Source organism: Lissotriton vulgaris, chromosome 10 (assembly GCF_964263255.1).
Source record: "Lissotriton vulgaris chromosome 10, aLisVul1.2, whole genome shotgun sequence".
Classification (NCBI taxonomy): domain Eukaryota; kingdom Metazoa; phylum Chordata; class Amphibia; order Caudata; family Salamandridae; genus Lissotriton; species Lissotriton vulgaris.
The window spans coordinates 455,295,512-455,317,842 of NC_141698.1; the positions used below are offsets into that span (position 1 = coordinate 455,295,512).

At 50.0% G+C, this 22,331-nt stretch overlaps 1 protein-coding gene across 1 annotated transcript in view; it reads right to left on the reverse strand.

Moving 5' to 3' along the window:
- Positions 1-22,331, reverse strand: part of WDR90 (WD repeat domain 90) — a 1,374,469-nt gene that overhangs the window by 404,120 nt on the left and 948,018 nt on the right. The gene's annotated exons all lie outside the window — the stretch shown is intronic.

Genomic DNA, 22,331 nt, shown 5'->3' on the forward strand with positions numbered 1-22,331 from the left:
CTCATATGTGACCTTCTCTGAGAGGTTAATGAGGTGTCACTGTCTTCCTCAGAACTAGGACAGAGTTTAGATTTAGCTTTTTGAAGCCGCAGAATAAGCTTCCCCTCCCTATCCTTCAAGGTTTTAGTTGAAAAGGTGCAACATATTTTACAGTCTTTTACTAAATGCGGAGGGTAGGGGCAGTAAATACAGTCCTTGTGAGGGTCTTCAGCATGAAGTCTTTTCTTCCCATATGTAGTGCTGTCCCTGAAAAAACCTTTCTTAGATGACTAGAAAGTTTTCCAATTGGTTTGAAGAAAAACTAAGCAGAGCTCATGCAGACTCCCTTCACACAAGATGCAGTAGAAAATCTGAAGGACTCAGCCTCTGTCGGGAGTCTTCTAAAGGGTGCTGTCACCTGATTGGCTGGAGTTTGTTTTCTTGTGATATGGATAGGCTATTAAAGTACTTATTCATTATCATTATAGTGTATGATAATGTTATGTACTGCTTTATTATGGTACTGTGTGACTCCCACTTCGACGGCGGGGAATGATTCAAGCATGGAAATCTATGAAAGATCCAATAGTGGAGAAACAACGTTTTTCTTCAAAAGATATTCTGGTCAAATGTGAAGATACCCAGGGTTTGTGTTTTACCCATAGAGAGAGGAAGGCAAGACATTGGGGATGCTGAGAAATTACTAAAATATGACAATTAAAAAAAACATAAGTGGACTGTAGGAGAGTAGGGTCTGCAATCCTATGATCACCCAGATTTTTTGCTTTTGTTTCACTGGTTTACGACTTTCTCTGGCTGTGGGCCTGCCAATCAGACCCACAGCCTGGCTGTTCTCTCTCTAAATTACAACATGTACCCTAGGTGCATTGACCAATTGGTACTGGGCCACCTTGTCAGACCCTGTAACTCAGGGCATAGGTGTACCAGGGCCTACCAGCGGCTGAAGCATGTATTATGCCACCCCTGGCTGGCCTCCTAAATTTGACACAACTGGCTGCATGACAGCTGGGGCAAAGTCGTGTAATCACCCTTTGCTGTAGATATAGTATACCTATATCTAACCCTAAAAATGGACACACAGATTCCTATCAGTCACTCCTATGGCAGGCCTTGACAATCCTGAAGGCAGAGTGCGTGGAATCGTGTGAGATGGTGCTCTGGCATGAGCTGAGCCTGTCTGCAGCTTGCGGAACCAAGTCCTAATAGCTGTTCCATGATAACGCATACCATATACTCTTAAGTGCATTATAATCCTCGCGGTTAAATGCTATCTTTGGTATTGCTTTATCAAAACATGTCGAGTAAGGTGTCATACGAATTGGAATACTAACCCCTCGCCAATTCTGGCGACGGGGTTAGCATTCCACCCTTCTAGAGGGACACGACATGTATGTAACCGTGAACCCCGGTTAAAGTTAAACGAAGCCTCAGCTCCACAAAATGGATGCTGCCACCACAGACACGAGTCTGACCCCCTGCAGCTGGGAGTCCTTCCAGCGAGGGGAGCCTGGACAAAGGGTTTCCTGTCCGGGGCGGTGCTAGCACCATCCCAGACAGGGTTTTGTGTATCCTGGGTAGGCAGGGCTTTACAGGAAGGTGACTGCTGAGTGGCACCCCGGTGCTCACTACGCATAGGCCGGTCAGAACCAGTTCCAGGGGCACACCAGCCCCTGGCCTGGGGGAAGTCCGGCATGGGAGAGGGGTGTAACCACCCCCCTCCTAGTCCCACCCATAGGCAGGACCTAGTCACCGGGTCAGCCCCTTTTCCTAGTATAAAGATAGGAGCGGGCCCCCTGTTCAAATTAGATCATCTTTGGAATCAAGACACGACTTTCTGCGAAAGGACATCAAGATTTCTTCTTCAAGATTCTCCCTTGTGACTAAGGAGTAGTCACCCTGCATCCGCAGGCACCATCTTAAGAACACTGCGGTCTGCTGCAAGTCCTTCCTCAGGAATCCGACGACACAGCTCGACGAGACCCGGCTTCCCTGGCACCTCTGACCTCTACTCACCTCTACAGCCAAGCTGAGAACCGTGAGTGCGACGAGACCTCGAGGGACCGACGATCGCCAAGACTGCACGACTTCTTTACAGCAAGCCCGCAGAGTGTTCCACTGGTGAGTGCTTTGGGGTCCGAGAAGCCCCGACCCTGAGCAGCTCCAGCACCGAAGTTCAGCCTCCCAGCATCTCCACGATCTGCGTGGGGCCCTTCTGCTTTTTGCTGCTCACCGCGTTGTTTGGCTACTAGCCGGCTGGCTTGTGGCCTTCTTAACGACGCCCGACGACATCAGTGCTGCTGGTCTGGTTGCTCCAGACTGGCCCTTGCTTCCTTCCAAAAGAGAAGCACCCCGGACCCTCCTGGTCCACTCCAGACGCCATTTTAGGTCCACCGCGTGGGCTTGAATTTGCCAAGGCTTTGTTGCCCACTCCTGGGTCCAGCGACGCCGACAGCTTCATCCATCGTGGGACAGCTCGCTCCTCCATCCTGGTCGCCGACAACGCCTCCTGGTCCGTGAGATCTGCAGAGCACAGCGTCACCCACTCACCTAGTCGAGGTGACTACCATCCGGTGCCCTCCTGGGGCCCCCTGACTACTGGCTAGTAGTCACGAACTTGGTCCCCTCTGCTTTCAGGTGTCATCTCTCTTCAAGATCCAGGCTTGGATCACTTCGAACTCTCTTCACTGGTCGCCTGCCAGCATCTTTCTTCCAGGCTCCTGGTCCGTCTACGAGGATTCCCGACGTCTTTTGAGACATATGCAGCTGCAGCCCCTGGGCTAGGTAACTTCGGCATTTCGGTGCCCCAGCATAGCCTCACTATCCAAGGGTCAGAATCCACTTTCGTTTTCCTCCTACCAGGTCGGGTTCGCCCGAGAACACTAACTTTGTCTTTACTAGCTACCATAGACTTTGTCCCGCATCACGCGTGAGAGTGCACACTCTGCACCCGAGTCCCCTGGGTCTCCTAGAAGTAATCTAACGATTCTATAGTCAAGTCCTAGCGATTCCAAAGCCTATTAGTACTGTACTTACCTGCTAGTAATTTCGCATTCCACTTTCAGAGTATATGGCTTTCCGTGCCCCTCGGGCATTTGTATATACTGTGCTAACTTAAGTATTTTCGTAAGAGTTTTGTTTTGTGCTTAGTACCCTGTCCTCATAAAGAGTACAGGGCTGTTGTGATTTCAATAAATACACTGTTTATTTTCATAACACTTGTGTGGTGTCCTTTCACTTGGTGTTCAAGGGCTATATGTGTGGTATAACAGCTGGCTTAACACGCCCTCTCGAGTCTTTAGCCTTAGACTGCTCGTATCCATGCTACTAGGATAGCTGGTCTATAAGGTTGACTTACAACCAATCATCAATAAGGGTTGCTGGACTGATACATAGTGTTCACTAGAATAGTGAGCACTGCATATCAGGATGAAAATTATATCACTACTCTGGACCCTAGCATTACAACCCTATAGAAATACTACACCACAGGCCTTTGTAGACAGGCAGGCACAGTTTTCAATCTCAATCCCGCCTGTCTCATGGTTTTTTAGTTCCAAGGACTGGATTCCTCCCCTTGTTTATACACTAATTTTGCACTGTATATAATTGCAATTCAATTGGATCATTATATATTCTATTGTTTTTTGGTGTGTCAATATCTGCTTTGCTTGATTCGTTGTTGCAAGTGTGATACATTTGTAAATTTGTAAATGTGTATGTTTGTAGATACTGTATATATGAACCTTTTGATCTGACAGTATTTATGTTTGTGCCTGTTCCTTTAAAAAATTTTTGGGGGGAAATTATGTGAAAAAGAAAATTAATTTGTTTGGAATACAAATCCAGCGGTCACATGGTACATATTGACTGTGTGATTTGAGAATTGTTTTGCGAATCATCCTGTCCGGCCACCCTGTTCTGTTTTTCCCTATTGTTGAGATCCGGGCTGGTCAGATGTAGGATCCAATACCTTCACTGTTTCACAACCTTATGTCTTAAGCCATTGTCTGTTTAGCTCCTCCTGCAGCAGTCTCATTTTTAGGTTTGAGAAAGGGAACAGGTACTGATGTCAGACCACATTTGCCTGTCGTATCCACTAAATATGACCAGTAAATTGGCTGCACGAACTTTGATGGCAGACATAGTCAAAAAAATGTTGTCACTATTTTCCAGGCACCTGCCCTCTATATCTGGCAGAGCCAAGATAGGCGTGGGTTTTTTTTTGGAACGGCACTGAGCCGCTTGAGAGATGACTGAGTCCGGCTTTGGGTGTCCGACTGAGCAGGCGAGTCTTCTGGTGCTTTGTATTTTTTGTCTATGTGCAGTACGGCGGCTGCGACTGACACAGGGTTCCTCCTAATCTTTGTGCCTCCTTCCCAAATATAATCACAATCGGGATGGCTCATACCAATTTCTTTTTAGGCTCCTTAAAATCCTAAAGAAAGCAGTCAGACTGTTTGACTGATATTAGTAGTTGAAATCTCTTTGCTGCTCTCTCCATCAAGTTGTGAAAACCTCCTATGTCATCTGGAGGTGAATCTACAGGCTGTGGTGCAGGAGGAGATGGAGTGGAAATCAAATAATCATCCCATTCTTCATGGATGGATTGGTTGACTGCAATTTTGCCCTCTTCTCTGTCACTGTCCGATGACAACGGATCATCCCTAGGAGGAGCTGCAATTTTTGATGCAGCAATTATCCTGGGTGCAGGGTAGAGGCATATGCTTTGGTGTCTTGGGAGGCGGAGGCGGAGTACTGGGCTGTGCTGGTCATGGTGGCATTGATGGTTTCGGGAACCTCCTATGGTAGTCTTTTAACATCCCTTGTGTGAGAAGTTGGCCCGATATGCAGCGTTCGCTATTCTAGCGACCACTATGTATCGTTCCAAACGACCCTTATGGTGATTGGTTGTAAGTCAACCTTAGACCAGCTATCCTAGTAGCGTGGATACGAGCAGTCTTCGGGCTAAACTCTAGAGGGCGTGTTAAGCCAGCTGTTATACCATCACATACCCCTTGAACACCAAGTGAAAGGACACCACACAAGTGTTATGAAAATAAACAAGTTATTTATTAAGAATCACAACAGCCCTGTACTCTTTATGAGGACAGGGTACTAAGCACAAAACCAAAGCTCTTAGAAAATACTTTAAGTGCACAATTAAAACAAATGCCCGAGGGCACGGAAAGTTCTAATGGTCTCGGGCGGACCCGATAAGGCAAGTCGGAAGCGAGGGACTCAGGACCCTAGAGTAAGGAGGTTATGCGGACACCGGAGTGCCGAAGTTACCTAGCCACGAGGGCTGCGGCTGCACAAGTCTTACAGGCGTCGGGGTCTTCGCTGACGAGCCAGGAGCCGGAAGAAAAGGAGTTGCTGGCCGGCGACCAGTGCTGAATAGTTCGTAGAGATCCAAGCCTGGATCAGAGATCGTTGATACCTGAAAGCAGAGGGGACCAAGTTCGTACTACTAGCCAGTAGTCAGAGGGTACCAGGAAGGCACCGGATGGCCGTCACCTCGACAAGGTGAGTGGGCGACGCTAGGCTCTGCAGTCTCACGGACCAGGAGGCGTTGTCGGCGACCCGGATGGAGGTGCGAGCTGTCCCACGAAGATTGATGCTGTCGGCGTCGCTAGGCCCAGGATTGGGGCAACAAGCCTTGGCAGATTTCAGGGCCACGAGGTGGGCCTAAAATGGCGTCTTGAGTGGACCCGGAGGGTCCGAGGTGCTTCTCTCAAAGAAGGAAGCAAGGACCAGTCTGGAGCAACCAGACCAGCAGCGTTGGTTGTCGGATGTCGTCAAAGAAGGGCACAAGCCAGCGGCTAGTGACCAGACAACGTGCTGAGCGGCGAGCAGAAGGGCCCCATGCAGATCGTGGAGATGCTGGGAGGCTGCACTTCGGTGCTGGAGCGGCTCAGGGTCGGGGCTTCTCGGACCCCAGAGCACTCACCAGAGAATTGCTTCGATGGTCGTGCTGTTTAAGAAAGCGTGCAGGTTTTGATGATGGCCGGTCCCTCGAGGTCTCGTCGCACCCACAGATCTCAGCTGAGCTGACGACGTGGATAGAGGTCAGAGGTGCCAGGGAAGCCGGTTCTCGTCGAGCTGGGCCGTCGGATCCTTGAGGAAGGACTTGCAGCAAACCGCAGAGTTCTTAGTTGGTGCCCGCTGGTGCAGGGTGACTACTCCTTAGTCACAAGGGAGAAATCTTGAGAAGAGTCTCGAAGTCCTTTCGTAGAAAGTATTCTTGATTCAAAGATGATCTGATTTGGAAGGGTCCCCGCTCCGGCCTTTATCCTAAAGAAAGGGGTGGGTACATGACTAGGTCCTGCCCTAAGGGTGGAACCAGGAAGGGGGGTAGTTACACCCCTCTCCCCCTGCTGGACTTTCCCCAGGTCAGGGGCTGCGCGCCCCTGGAACTGGTCCTAGCCGGCAGATGCGTAGTGAGCACCGGGGTGCCACTCCGCAGTCACCTTCTCGCAAAGCCCTACCTACCCAGAATACACAAACCCTGTCTGGGACGGTGCGAACATCGCCCTTGACAGGAAACCCTTTGTCCGAGCGCTCCTCGCTGGAAGGACTCCCAGCAGCAGGAGGTCAGACTTGTGTCTGTGGTGGCAGCGTCCATTTTGTGGAACTGAGGCTTCAGTTAACTTTAACCGGGGTTCACAGTTACGTACATGTCGTGTCCCTCTAGAAGGGCGGAATGCCAACCTCGTCGCCAGTATTGGTGAGGGGGCAGCATCCCGATTCGTATGACACCTTACTCGACATGTCTTGATAACGCGATACCGAAGTTACCGATATGATACGCGTTATCATGGAACAGCCATTGGGTCTTGGTTCCGCAAGCTGCAACCGGGCTCGGCTCGTGCCAGAGCCCAATTCACACGGTTCCATGCACTCTGCCTTCAGGATTGTCAAGGCCTGCCATAGGAGTGACTGATAGGAACCCGGGTGTCCATTGTGAGGTTAGATATAGGGATACTATACCTAAAGCAACGAACGAATACGCTACGTTGCCCCAGCTGTCGTGCAGCCAGTTGTGTCAGTTTTAGATGGCCATCCAGGGGTGGCATAATACATGCTTCGGCCCCTGGTAGGCCCTGGGTACACCGATGCCCTGAGTTACAGGGTCTGACGGGGTGGCCCAGTTCCAATTGGGTAATGCACCTAAGGTACACACATCAATTTTAGTGAGAGAACAGCTAGGCTGTGGGTCTGATTGGCAGGCCCACAGCCCGAGAAAGTCGTAAACCAGTGAAACAAAAGCAAAAAAGTCCGGGTGATCATAGGATTGCAGACCCTACTCTCCTACACCTTGTAAGTCTTGGAAGAGTGATGCAGGTACTTCCACCATTCCTTGCTGTGAAGGCAAATGGCCATATTGCTGGAAATGTTCCACATAATGCCTGAGTCTCTTCGTATATTTTGTCTTTTGTGGATTGAAGTACTCCTGATAATAGTGCTTTTCCTCATCCTCCTCTTCTTGATACTTTACATGGAGCTCAGACGGGCTGCAGGCTAACCCAAATGGGCCATCATCATCTGACTCCTCCATGTGCAGAAGATGACTTTGAGGGGGAGGGAGAGGAGACACCTTGCTTGGCGAGGTGTGTTCAGGTGAGAAGGATGTTTTTGGTACATTTTGTCTTGTCAAGGCCACAGTTGCAGGTTCTGACTGCTGGGGCTGTTTTGTAACCTTCAGCGCTGACAAAGGTATCCTTGTCGATGGTTGCAATGGTGTTGTAGGCAGAGTTTTCGCCAATAATACTATATTTGTCGACAGGATCGACGCTGACAAAGAGCTGGAAGGCACCGTCGATGTTACAGTCATCAATGGCCTCGTTGTCACTCTGGCAACTGTTGTAGTTGAAGATGGGGTTCATGACGGTGAGGTAGTCGAGATTTTCAAAGCGGTTTTAGGCTTTCTCATTGATGGTTCGGAGGAAGACTTTAGAGGATGAACTACAGACTTCACAGATGGTGTAGAGGGCTCAGAACAGGCAGTTTCTGAGGAGATTTTCTCCTTTTTAGGACTGTTCTTGACAGACTGATGGTGAGTCTTCTTTAGGGCCTTTCTGAACTCCTCTGAAGTCCCCTGATCACAAGACCGTTCACTCGTATGTGACCTTCTCTGAGAGGTTAATGAGGTGTCACTGTCTTCCTCAGAACTAGGAGAGAGTTTAGATTTAGCTTTTTGAAGCCGCAGAATAAGCTTCCCCTCCCTATCCTTCAAGGTTTTAGTTGAAAAGGTGCTACATATTTTACAGTCTTTTACTAAATGCTGAGGGTAGGGGCAGTAAATACAGTCCTTGTGAGGGTCTTCAGCGTGAAGTCTTTTCTTCCCATATGTAGTGCTGTCCCTGAAAAAGCCTTTCTTAGATGACTAGATAAGTTTTCCAATTGGTTTGAAGAAAAACTAAGCAGAGCTCATGCAGACTCCCTTCACACACGATGCAGTAGAAAATCTGAAGGACTCAGCCTCTGTCGGGAGTCTTCTAAAGGGTGCTGTCACCTGATTGGCTGGAGTTTTTTTTCTTGTGATGTGGATAGGCTATTAAAGTACTTATTCATTATCATTATAGTGTATGATAATGTTATGTACTGCTTTATTATGGTACTGTGTGACTCCCACTTCGACGGCGGGGAATGATTCAAGCATGGAAATCTATGAAAGATCCAATAGTGGAGAAACAACGTTTTTCTTCAAACGATATTCTGGTCAAATGTGAAGATACCCAGTGTTTGTGTTTTACCCATGGAGAGGAAGGCAAGACATTGGGGATGCTGAGAAATTACTAAAATATGACAATTAAAAAAACATAAGTGGACACCTTTGTGCAAATATGTGTGTGTGCTTTACTTAGTACTAAAAATGGCTTTGACAAAAGGTTTACAATAGGGGACACTGAACATACAGCACAAGCAGCAGCCCTGCTTAAACCTTCCTAATGAATGGTAAACCCGTTGGTCAAATAAATCCAGAGCATCACAGAACATATACAAATGTTAAGTCTGGACATCCCTTTGAGAAAGGTGCTGGACCTCATCCAAGCAAGTCTGTGTAGAAAGAGCCAGAAAAGCTACCTCCTACAATGCATCAGAGCATCCTCCCACAATGCATCAGAGCATCCTCCCATGAGTCCGACCACACTACAAGATCTCAACATCAAAACCTAGAAGGAAAGGTGTTGCTACAGAAATTCATGTCGCATGGACTTCCTATTCGGCGGAAAGTTGAAAATATATTTTGTTGTAGTTAAGATGAGAGCACATGAACAATTAAACTATTTTCCATCAGATGGGCTCACAAAAAAGGTGGGGCTGGTCTATGGGTTCTTGTTGCCTGTCTTTCTGCAGAGTTCAATGCCTCAATGGAAGATAGAACTTGTTCAAGTGACTGCTTCTGTAACATATATGATTTCTGTTGTTCAGAATAAAGCAGAAAATCTGACGCCTGACCTTTTGCAGTAACAGTAAAGAAAGTTTCTAATTGTTAATAGACAAGTGCAACTGAGAGGTATCAAGGCCAATCACATTATCACATTCTGCAAATCTAAACATAATCCCTCATCTGAATATTTCAAAGGGAGTAAATTGTCTGCTTCACTCATATGACCATAGTCATTATTGGGTAATTCTTCCAGAGTACCCGTGTTAGAGCCAAATAGGCCATGAAGCTATTAAAAAGAGTGTTAGTCATTATCTTTTTCATTAAGCATGAGATCTATCTTAGGAGCCTTAACAGGTTGACTTTTACCTCCGCCATTGTCCATGGCATAGTCACTCACTTCTATGTAGGCTCCACCTTCCTTTCCTCTAGGACACTAGACTCCAGCGGGCCAGGAGATAGTAATTTACCTATGTCTGGGTGGAGATAATTCTGAACTTGCCTGCAAAAACAGTAGCCATAAAATTAAAATGCCCCCCACTTGAAATATGCCTCTAATCAGACAGAACGTGCAAAGCGAGCACATGCAAACCTTTTTATAAGAGTTTTTTTCACCCTCATTCCATCTATCCATCAATCCATCCATCCATTTCCATCTCCATCTACTCATCCATCTGTCCACCCCTTCACATTTCCATCTACCCACCCATTGCCCCACCAGACATCTATCCATCCACCCATCTTTTCAATCACCAATATATCCATCAGTCTTGTTAACCATCCATTCGCTCTTCTCCATCAGTCTATTCTTTCACCATTCCACCCATTCACACTTTTATCCGTCAATCCTTTCACTCTTCCATCCTAACTTTCACACTTTTATTATTCACTCCTTTCACATGCCCATCCAGTCATTCTTTCACTCTTTCATCCTTCCTTTCATCTTGCTTCCATTTATCCTTTTACTTTCCTTCCTACCCGTCATGCTTCCGTTATCCTTCAGTTCTTATTCCCCTTTCAATCTACCCATTTGTTTTCTCTCATGCTTATGTTTTCTTTTAATACCTTTATCTTTCATTCTCATTGTTTTCCTATGCGTTCCTCTCTCTGCGTTTTCCCATATTTATTTATTTTTCCTTATGGGTTTCCTTTGCTGTGCATGACAGCTGAGAGGCCAAAACTCTCTCGAGTAGTATCTCCAAATAGTGCGATTTATTAACAATTTTCTGCAAACATAAGCGGACCATAAATAACTAATTATTGTTTATGTGGATCCAGTTCACCAACTTATTAGGCTTATTAGGCTCAGTGGCAGCCCCCACTTAAGCTACTAAAGTGTGAGGGTTACCTATTAATCAATCATTCAGTCATTTGTAAAGTGCACTACATACCCGGGAGGGTCTCAAGACGCTGGGGGGAAGGGGGGGCTACTGATTGAACAGCCAGGTCTTGAGCATCCTCCTGAAGGTCAGCAGGTCTTGGGTCTGTCGTAGGCTCAGTGGGAGGGTGTTCCATATCTTGGCGGGAGGTGGGAGAAGGATCTGCCGCCGGTGGTTGTTCTTCGGATGCGCGTGACAGTGGCTAGTGAGAGGTCGGCGGAGTGTAGCTGGCAGTTGGGAATGTAGAAGGAGAGCCGTCTGTTGAGGTAGGCTGGGCCGGTCTTGTGGAGTGCCTTGTGTGCGTGGATGAGGAGCTTGAAGGATATCCTCTTGCTGACGGGGAGCCAGTGTAGGTCCCCCAGGTGGGGGGTGATGTGGCCGTGACGTGGTATGCTGAGGATCAGCCGTGCCGAGGTGTTTTGGATGTGTTGTAGTCGTTTGATGGGCTTGGTCGGGAATCCCGCGTAGAGAGCGTTTCTGTAGTCGAGCCTGCTGCTGAAAAGGGCCTGGGTGACTGTCTTTCTTGTGTCTGTCGGGATCCATCTGTAGATCTTGCGGAGCATGCGGAGGGTGTTGAAGAAGGAGGAGGAGACGGCGTTGACCTGCTGGGTCATTGAATGCGTTGAGTCGAGGATGATTCCCAGGTTACGTGCGTGGTCGGTGGGTGTCGGGCTGCTCCCAGTGCCGTCGGCCACCAGGAGTCTTCCCAGGCTGAAGGGTTGATGCCGAGGATGAGGACCTCTGTCTTGTTCGAGTTCAGCTTCAGACGGCTGGTCTTCATCCAGTCAGCGACGGCCTTCATTCCTTCGTGGAGGTTGGCTTTGGCAGTGATGGGGTCCTTGGTGAGGGAGATGATCAGTCGAGTGTCGTCGGCGTGTGAGAGTATGTTGAGTTTGTGCTGTCGGGCGACGTGTGCGAGCGGAGCCATGTAAATGTTGAACAGTGTCGGGATGAGGGAGGCTCCTTGGGGTACGCCGCAGATGATCTCGGAGGCTTTGGACTGGAAAGGGGGGAGGCGGACGCTCTATGTTCAGCTGGGGAGGAAGGAGGTGGTCCATTCCAGAGCCTTGTCTCGCATCCCTGTGGCGTGTAGGCGTGTACGTAGTGTGCGGTAGCAGACGGTGTCGAAGGCGGAGGAGAGGTCTAGGAGGATGAGTTCTGCGGTCTCGCCGTTGTCAAGCAGGGTCCTGATGTCGTCGGGGGCGGCGATGAGGGCAGTCTCAGTGCTGTGGTTGCTGCGGAACTCTGATTGGGAAGGGTCCAGGATTCTGTTTTCTTCGAGGTATCGGGTTAGCTGTCTGTTGACGAGTTTCTCAACGACCTTGGCCGGGAAGGGAAGCAGAGAGATGGGCCGGAAGTTCTTGAGGTCTCTTGGGTCTGCCTTGGGTTTTTTCAGTAGGGCATTGATCTCGGCGTGTTTCCAGCTCTCTGGGAAGGTCGCGGTCTTGAGGGAGAGATTGATGACGTTGCGCAGGTGGGGTGCGATGGAGCTGCTTGCTTTGTTGAAGACGTGGTGCGGATCTGACGGGGAGCCGGAGTGGATTGTGCTCATGGTCTTGATGGTGTCATTGATGCTCACGCTGGCCCAGGCTAGCAGGGGGTCGTGGTCGATGGTGTGCAGAGGGTCTGTTGTGTTGCTGTCTGTTGGGGCTGTCTGGGTGTTGAAGCTATCGTGGATGCCTGCTATCTTGTGGTGGAAGAAGGTGGCGAGGGAGTCGCACAGGGCTTGCAACGGCGGGATGTCGTTGGTGTTGGAGCTGGGGTTGGAGAGTTCCTTCACGATGTTGAAGAGCTCCTTGCTATTGTGTGTGTTGGTGTCGAGGCGGTCTTTGAACGAGGTTCTCGAGGCAGCCTTGATGAGGTGGTAGTGGCTGCGGATGGCGTCCTTGTGTGCTGAGCGGTTGTCCGGAGTTTGTTCGCGGTACCATTTCTTCTCGAGTTTCCGGCAGGCTTGCTTGAATGCTAGGAGTTCTTGGGTGAACCAGCTGGCCTTCTTGCTGGTGTCTCTGTGGGGAGTTTCTTCAGCGGGGCGAGGGGGTTGGTTACTGGGTGCCTGAGAACTGATGGGGTTTTAAACATTCCAGTCCAAATCTGAATAAAACGTGTTTTCAAATAAAGCACTTCTGGAAAAACTTGCCTGTGCTCGACCACTGGTTTATCTATATGCCTTCAAGATATTCCCAACATCACCAGTGAGGCCAGACTGCGACATCATAAACATGACGGCCATCTCTAACATCATAATTTTCTTTCTTTTTTTTTAAATAGATTCATGATTTGGAGCCAAAGCTGTCAGCATTGAAATCTACCATGGTAGCTCCTATAGACCTATCAGAGAAAATCCGAAAATGCTACCATAAAAAACAGCCCCATGAGCAGGTCTAGTAGCTGAGAATAGAAAAGTAGGCTGTAATGTCTCCTAGACAGGTACAGGTTCAGATGAAAAATTTGAAAAATCTGGAAACGGAGAAAGGTGCCTTTGGAGAAAGAGCTCTGCTTTAGAACCTGAACGTCTTTTAAAAGAGGAATGCAATCTCTCTCTCTTTTTGTGTTTTTTTAGGTTTCTTAATCCTGTGATGTAAGAAATCCATTTCCATGGAGGCCTCCGGTTTTAAAGGGATTGTGACTCAACTTTACTCTGTGACTTAGATACTGAAGTCTTTACCAGACAAGATTCAACCAAGGCAATGCCGTTTTTCTTTTCTAGTAGGCCTAGTGCAGAGCTAGATACTTGCTGGAAGAGGAAGAGTTGTGGCCCACTACAAACACCAAATGAACAAGTTACTTACCTTCGGTAACGATATATCTGTAAGAAACAGTAGTTAGTATTAGATTCCTTACCTTAGAATATCCCCAGACGTCAGTCTGGATCCGGAAACTTTTGCGTAGCAGTACCTTTGCGCGTCGGTAGGCATTGCCTGCGGCTCCGCGTCCGTCGGCGTCGTAGTCGCCGGGATGGCATCGTCGGAGTACTTAGACGCCGCCCTCGCGTGCTGACGTCAGTTCTTATACACAGCTTTTCCGCGCCAAAAACGCAGAGCCGTGTAAAAAACCAACACTGGTGCCATTGAAACTAGGGCCCTGAAAGGGGATGACCGTAACCCTAGGTATTGGTTCGCAGAACGGGGAGGATGGGAGGGGCGGTAAGGAATCTAATACTAACTACTGTTTCTTACAGATATATCGTTACCGAAGGTAAGTAAGAAATGCGTTACTTACCTGTAACTGCAGTTATCCAGTATTGGTGTCTTTCATAGATTAACATGCCAGAATCATTACCCGTCGTCGAGACGGGAGTCTCCGGTACATAGATAAGTAATGTCCTATAGATATACATAGAGAAAAGTAGGCCTAAGGGCCTTGCCTTAGTAGCCTATCTATGTCCTTTTGTAAAAAGGACCAAACTCTAGAAGGTAGCCAATCAGCTACCACCTCCCTCTAGAACCTTCCTGTCAGGAGCCTCAGTCTCTCAGATTTTTGTACGCACTAAGCTAGGTAGGCGTGTAGGAAGGTGGATATCTGACTATGGTTACCCCCAACTTTTTGCCTGGTGTTTTGCTGGTTTTTTGACTTAGTTGACCTGGGACCCTGCTATTCAGGGCCCCAGGCCTACTGCTCTCTCTGTAAAATGGATTCCATGTACCTTAGGTACATATCTAATTGGATACTGAGTCACCTTATCAATCCCTGTACAGTGTACCTTAGGTACCCAGGGCATAGGTGTTGCCAGGGCCTACCAGGGGCTGCAGCATGTATTATGCCACCCCTGGCTGGCCATCTAAATCTGACACAACTGGCTGCACGACAGCTGGGGCACGGTGGTGTAATCACCCTTTGCTTTAGATATAGTATTCCTATATCTAACCCTAAAATGAACACATGTATTCCTATCAGTCACTCCTATGGCAGGCCTTATCAATCCTGAAGGCAGAGTGCTTGGAATTATGTGAGATGGTGCTCTGGCATGAGCTGAGCCCGTTTGCAGCTTGCGGAACCAAGTCCTAATAGCTGTTCCATGATAACGTGTACCATATACTCTTAAGTGGATTATAATCCTCGCGGTTATTTGCCAACTTTGGTATCGCTTTATCGAAACATGTCGAGTAAGGTGTCATACGACTTGGAATACTAACCCCTCGCCAATTCTGGCGACAGGGTTAGCATTCCACCGTTCTAGAGGGACACGACATGTATGTAACTGTGAACCCCGGTTAAAGTTAACTCGAGCCTCAGCATCACAAAATGGATGCTGCCACCACAGACACAAGTCTGACCTCCAGCTGCTGGGAGTCCTTCCAGCGAGGAGAGCTTGAACAAAGGGTTTCCTGTCAGGGGCGGTGCTAGCACCATCCCAGACAGGGTTTTGTGTATCCCAGGTAGGCAGGGCTGAGAGGAAGGTGACTGCAAGTGGCACCCCGGTGCTCACTGTGCATATGCCGGCTTGAACCAGTTCCAGGGGCACACCAGCCCCTGAGCTGGGGAAAGTCCGGACAGGGGAGAGGGGTGTAACCACCCCCCTTCCTGGTCCCACCCATGGGCAGGACCTAGTCGCGTGCCAGCCCCTTTCTTTAGTATAAAGGTAGGAGCGGGCCCCCTTCCCAAATTAGATAATTCTGAATCTTGATGACTTTCCACGAAAGAACTCTTGAACCTTTGTGAAAACTCTCCCTTGTGGCTAAGGAGTAGCCGCCCTGCACCAGGAGGCACCATCTAAGCGCATGCGGTTTGCTGCAAGTCCATCCTCCGGATCAAGACTGCCCAGCTCGACGAGACCCGGCTTCCCTGGCACCTCTGACCTCTACCTACATCATCAGCCCAGCTGAGATTCGTGGGTGTGACGAGACCTCGAGGGACCGGCCATCTTCAAGACTGCACAACGCTTATCCAGCACGACCGCCGAGGGATCCTCGAGTGAGTGCTTTGGGGTTTGAGAAGCCCTAACCCTGAGCAGCTCCAGCACCGAAGTCCAGCCCCTCAGCATCCACGAGATCTGCGTGGGGCCCTTCTGCTCTTTAGTGCTCACCGCGTTGTCCAGCCACTTGCCTGCTGGCTTGTGGCCCTCCCGACGATGAACCACGACGATTGCATTGCTGGTCTGGTTGCTCCAGACTGGCCCTAGCTCCCCTCCAACAGAGGAGCACCCCGGACCCTCCTGGTCCACTCCAGAGCCCATCTTGACTCCACCGCGTGGGCTTGACTTTGCCAAGGTTTGTTGCCCCAATCCTGGGTCCAGCATCGCTGACAGCAGACACCTTCGTGGGACAGCTCGCACCTCCATCCTGGTCGCCGACAACGCCTCCTGGTCCGAGGGACAGCAGAGTCCAGCGTCGCCCACTCACCTGGTCGAGGTGACTTCATCCGGTGCCATCCTGGTGCCCATCTGATCACTGGCTAGTGATCAAGAACTGAGTCCCCTCTGCTTTCAGGTCATCTTCAACTCCGATCCAGGCTTGGATCACATCGAACTTCATCACTGGTCGCCTGCCAGCAACATCTTCTTTCAGGCTCCATAGACTGTAACGAGGATTCCCCGACGTCTTTTGAACCCTATGCAGCCGCAGCCTCTGGGCTAGGTAACTTGAGCATTTCGGTGCTCCAACGTAGGTTCACTATCTAAGTGTCCAGATCATTTTTCGTTTTCAGCCTACCTAGTCGGATTCGTCCGATAACACTAACTTTACGAAATCTAGCATCCATAGACTTTGTCCCGCATCCCGCGTGAGAGTGCACACTCTGCATCTGATCTCCCTAAGCCTCCTGCTCCTAACCTGAAGGTTCTGTAGTGTAGTCCTAGCGATCCTAAAGCCTCTGGATCGAGTTACTTACCTGCTAGTATTTCGCATTCCACTTTTGTAGTATATGGTTTTTCGTGCCCCTCGGGCATTTGTGTAAATTGTGCAACTTAAAGTATTTTCTTAAGAGTTTTGTTGTGTGCTTAGCTCCCTGACTCATAAAGAGATCAGGGTAGACTTGTTATAAATAAATATCCTTTTATTTTCATAACAACTTGTGTGGTGTCCTTTCACTTGGTGTTCAAGGGGTATATGTGATGGTATAACAGCTGGCTTAACACGCCCTCTAGAGTTTAGCCTGAAGACTGCTCTTGTCCATGCTACTAGGATAGCTGGTCTATAAGGTTGACTTACAACCAATCATCAATAAGGGTCGCTTGGAATGATACATAGTTATCACTAGAATAGTGAGCACTGCATATCAGGCCAACTTCTCACAAGGCGTAATACCTGTTAGAGAAAGAAGTGAGTCCTTCCAGGGGAGGCGGGAGGGTTGCATGTGAATCTATGAAAGACACCAATACTGGATAACTGCAGTTACAGGTAAGTAAAGCATTTCTTATCCAGTATTATGGGTGTCTTTCATAGATTCACATGCCTGAATCAGAGTAGCAAGCAATACATTATGCACATTTGTGATGGAACAGTATACAGCAGTCTGAGATTATAAATATCATGCGACTAAGAACCATCAACAAATAACAATAAATAAGTAAATAAATGTGCATACCAGCGAAGGATGGCGGGAAGGAGGAAGGCTCACCTCACTGGAATAGATGGCGAAGCACCGCCTGGCCCACTGCTGCATCCTGCATCAGTTCCGTATCCAGGCAGTAGTGCCTGGTGAAGCTATGCAGTGACTTCCAGGTAGCTGCCCTGCAAATGTCCAAAATTGGCACCACAGCAAAGAGCGCTGCCGATGTGGACACAGCTCTTGTAGAATGAGCTCTTACTTTGGAGTGTAACCGCCTTCCGGCTTTGACGTGGCAAAAGGCAATTGCCGAAGATATCCATCGTGAAATACTTGGCTTGGAAAGCGAAATGCCTTTTCTTAGTTTACTAAAAGCTATGAAAAGCTGGTTCGTTTTCCTGAATTGTTTTGTCTTGTCGAGGTTAAACTTAAGACATCTCTTCAGGTCCAGAGAGTGCAGGGATTTTTCAGCTGCAGTGCTGGGATTTGGGAAGAATGATCGGAGGACTAGAGGTTCGTTTAAATGGAAGTCTGAAGGGACTTTAGGGATAAATCGAGGATTACTTCTTAAAATCACTCTGTCTTCTTTGAACTGCATGAACGGATTTTGTATGGAAAGAGCCTGTAGTTCGCTGACCCTTCTTGCTGAGGTCAGAGCCAAAAGAAGGGCAGTTTCCCAGGAGATGTATTTGACATCTGCCCTGTGAATGGGCTCGAACGGGTGTTTCATCAATTGGTTGAGGACCACATTGAGATGTCATGTTGGTGGAACTCTTCGCGGCCGAGGAAAGGATCTGTAAAGCCCCTTAAGAAACTGTTTTATTAACCTGTGTGACCAGAGAGAGGGTCCTTTTGAAGTTCTTGTAAAGCGAGAAATTGCTGCCAAATGTACTCTGATAGAGGCATGAACAAGTTCCGCCTGTGCCAGGTGTAGCAGATATGGTAGTAACTGCTCCGGAGTAGCCTGAAACGGATGTATATCTGTGTCCTTACACCAAATGCAAAAGTGTTTCCACTTTAACGAGTAGGTCTTGTTTGTGCTCTCTGCTCTTGCTTTTGCGAGGACATCTTTGCACTCCTGCGGAATGTCTAGTTGGCAGAACTCTCGGTAATCAGGAGCCAAGCCGATAATCTGAGAGATTTCAGATTCGGGTGCTGTACTTGGCCGTTGGACATCATGAGCAGGGATGGATGTTGGCCCAGACGGATTGGCGGACGGACTGAGAGGCGATGGAGGTCCGTGAACCAATGCTGCCTCGGCCAGAACGGGGCAATCAGAATCAGGGTGCAGTGCTCTGTCTTCATTTTCCGGAGGACTCTTTGTATCAGCGGAAATGGCGGAAATGCGTACACAAACACGTTGCGCCATGCGATGGAAAATTCATTTCCGAGGGACAGCAATTGGGGATGCCAGCTTGCGAAGTTGCGGCATTTGGCGTTCTCCCAGGTGGCAAAAAGGTCGATCTGCGGTTTCCCCCATTCCGAAAAGATGGGATTCAGCACTGTTTGTTCCAGCTCCCATTCGTGGGACAGCGATCTCTGTCTGCTTAGAGCATCTGCTATGACGTTGTCCTTGCCTGGGACATACTCCACTGTCAGCGTGATACTGTGGAGCACAAGCCAGTTCCAGATTTTCTGCGATTCGCGAGATAGTGTGAGCGAACACGTTCCTCCCTGTTTGTTCAAGTAGTGCATTGTCGTAGTGTTGTCTGTCCTGACAAGCACTGGGGAGTTCTTGATGCGCTGTAGGAAAGCCTGCAGAGATAGAAAAACTGCCCTCAGCTCTAGGAGGTTGATATGTAGCTGCTTTTCCTAGTCCGTCCATTTGCCGCTGATTTGGAAGTCTTGAAGGACCGCTCCCCAGCCCTCTAGGGAGGCATCCGTAGTTATCACGTGCGGAGCTGCAGGCAGCAGGAATGGAAGCCCTTGCAAGAGGTTTTTGGACGACCTCCACCAGAACAATTGACTCTTCAAGAAGGTGTTGAGTGCCCTGAGGTCTAGGATGGGCCTCCATTTCTTCCCTTTCTTTTGTATGAGAAAGAAGCGGGAATAGAATCCCTTTCCTCTGTGAGCAGCTGGTACTCGCTCTATCGCTCCTTTCTTTAACATTGAAGAGACCTCTTGAAGGAGTAATCGTAAACGCCTGTGTTGAAGCTTGCGAGGAGGAGTTGTCGGGGGAATTGAATTGAATTCCAATGAATGTCCGAATTGGATCAATTGGAGCACCCACCGATCCGTTGTTATACTGGCGACCTTGATGCTGCTGTCTCTGTTGATATTGTGATCGGCCTTGGTTATAGGAGTAGGAGGATTTTCTCTGATAAGATCCTCTGTAAGAGGGTTGACCTCTACCCCTGCTCCCTCGAAAGGACTGGTTTTTAAACTGCAATGTGCCTAACGCTCGTGCCGTGTCTGTATCTTTTTTGATTTTCGCTGTATTGCTCTTACCTCTTGGATTCCCAATCGGGCGGAGCCGTCGGGAATGCGGTCTGGGAGTTGGAGGCCTGGATGACCAGGCTCTCGGGGGTGGGATGGGTGGACAGGAAACAAGGGTCGCCCGGGGCTGGGCGGTGGCGTCTGGCCACGTTCCTATCTACAGGCGGACCTGTAGCGGGCCTGGACCAAGTGCCCAAAAGAACGTCATTCAAGGCCTCATTAAACGGCAGCAGAGGCTCAGCCGAGCTTGACTGCGGTTTAAGGACCTCAGTGAGGAAGTTAGTCCTCATGGCTGCGATGGGGAGCTCAAGGCCCAAGGCCCTGGCCGCCCGCGTCAACACCACACTGTAGGTTGCACCCTCCTCCGTAGCCATGGTAGGGGGTGAGACAAAACCAGTGGCTGGCGAAGTGTCCAGACCACTGTCATCCCCAAGTTCACCTGTCCAGTCCTGCTGGGACTGACATTCACGTGTCAGAGGGTCCTCAGACCCCTCCCAATACACCTCATCACCCGTCTCCTGATAATCAGGGTTGTCAAAGGATGGGGCCGGTTCGTTGAAGTAGAACTCTCCAAGCGGCGTCGAGAGCGGCCGGAACCAGATCGAGGGAGGAATCGGGGACGGTGTCGCCCAAAGGCGTCGCCGGAGGTGACACCCTAGGGATCGGCGCCAGTGAGGTCGTCAGGTCAACCAGCGATGACCCGGATCCGGAAGCGGATTCAGCGGGGCCCTGCGGCGCCGGACCCAAAGGCGTCGGCGGCGTCAGGCCAAAGCACCTGCCGGCGTCTGGGCCGAAGCACCCGACCCGCTGGGGCCCCAAGACGGTCCGCCGGGCCCGAAGGCGCCGCGGAGCCCGTCGGAGGAGAGAGGGACCTCATGGCCATGAGGAAGCGCTCGATCTCCTCCGGCGTCGCGTGCTGCCCAGGGACCGGAGGGTATGAAGCAGGCCGCTACGCCCGGGACTCCGACAGAGCCGCATGGGCCCTGCGGCGCCGGACCCAAAGGCGTCGGCGGCGTCAGGCCGAAGCACCTGCCGGCATCTGGGCCGAAGCACCCGACCCGCTGGGGCCCCAAGACGGTCCGCCGGGCCCGAAGGCGCCGCGGAGCCCGTCGGAGGAGAGAGGGACCTCATGGCCATGAGGAAGCGCTCGATCTCCTCCGGCGCCGCGTGCTGCCCAGGGACCGGAGGTTATGAAGCAGGCCGCTACGCCTGGGACTCCGACAGAGCCGCATGGGCCCTGCGGCGCCGGACCCAAAGGCGTCGGCGGCGTCAGGCCGAAGCACCTGCCGGCATCTGGGCCGAAGCACCCGAACCGCTGGGGCCCCAAGACGGTCCGCCGGGCCCGAAGGCGCCGCGGAGCCCGTGGGAGGAGAGAGGGACCTCATGGCCATGAGGAAGAGCCCGATCTCCTCCGGCGTCGCGTGCTGCCCAGGGACCGGAGGGTATGAAGCAGGCCGCTACGACCGAGACTCCGACAGAGCCGCGTGGGCGGTGTCACCCGATCCCCCGGCCGTGTCGGGGGGAGTCGGAAGAGCGATGACGTCTCTTTGACTTCTTGTGCTTACCTGACGACTTCAAGCCCGAAGACCAATGGCGACTCCCGGAGCTATGATGGCTCCGACACCGCGACCGGTCCCTCGACCTCCGTCCGGACCGGGACCTCTCGCGGCGCGGGGCCGACTGCCAGAGCTCGAGCCGCTTGCGGGACCGCTCCCGCCTAGCTTTCGACGTCAGGGCTCGGCAGTCGGGGCAGGCCTTGTCGTCGTGGTCGAAGCCCAGACAGTGAAGGCATCAGCGGTGAGGCTCGGTAACCGACATCAGTCGGTCGCAGTCCTCACAGGGTTTAAATCCAGGCATCCCTACCAGCACCGTTCGGAGTCGAAAAGACTTTGAAAAATGATTAAACAGGATTGAAAAAGTTAGTCAAAAATTTACTATGGGTACCACTTTTTCGGGATCTGCGCAGCTGGCGCGGAAAAAAGAAGAACTGACGTCAGCGCGCGAGGGCGGCGTCTAAGTACTCCGGCGACGTCATCCTGGCGCCAACGACGCCGACGACGGACGCGGAGCCACAGACGACGCCTACCGACGCGCAGGAGTACTGCTACGCAAAAGTTTCCGGATCCAGACTGACGCCTGGGGATATTCTAAGGTAAGGAATCTAATACTAACCGGTTTCTTTCAGATGTTGATGGAATGAAGGTAGGGCACATATACAAGACTCTTCCATTTTTTAGAGTAATTAAAACCCTAGTCTTGGGGTGGGGACACCCTTCCATCAAATAATTTTGGGAGTAAATAATTTAGAGAAAATCTGATTTAAAAAACTATAATAATCGACAGGAGTGCTGGATCTGTGCATCTGTGGGGCATCAAAAAGAGAAACTAACATCACAGATGCCATGGTGTTAGTATGGACCCAATACATCCAATAGATAAAATAGTTTCAACCATTTTCCAAATCCAGTCTGGTGCCTGCGGCACATCAAGTGAGGAATCTTCACAAATGATTATCAATCTAAATGATACATATGGCAATGCAGCACAGCATATTTAGAATTGCTGGAATCGAACAAATCAAACAATTTATAAATCATAAAATTAAGGGTAAACAGTATCTATAGATTCTGTAATGGAAATGGATA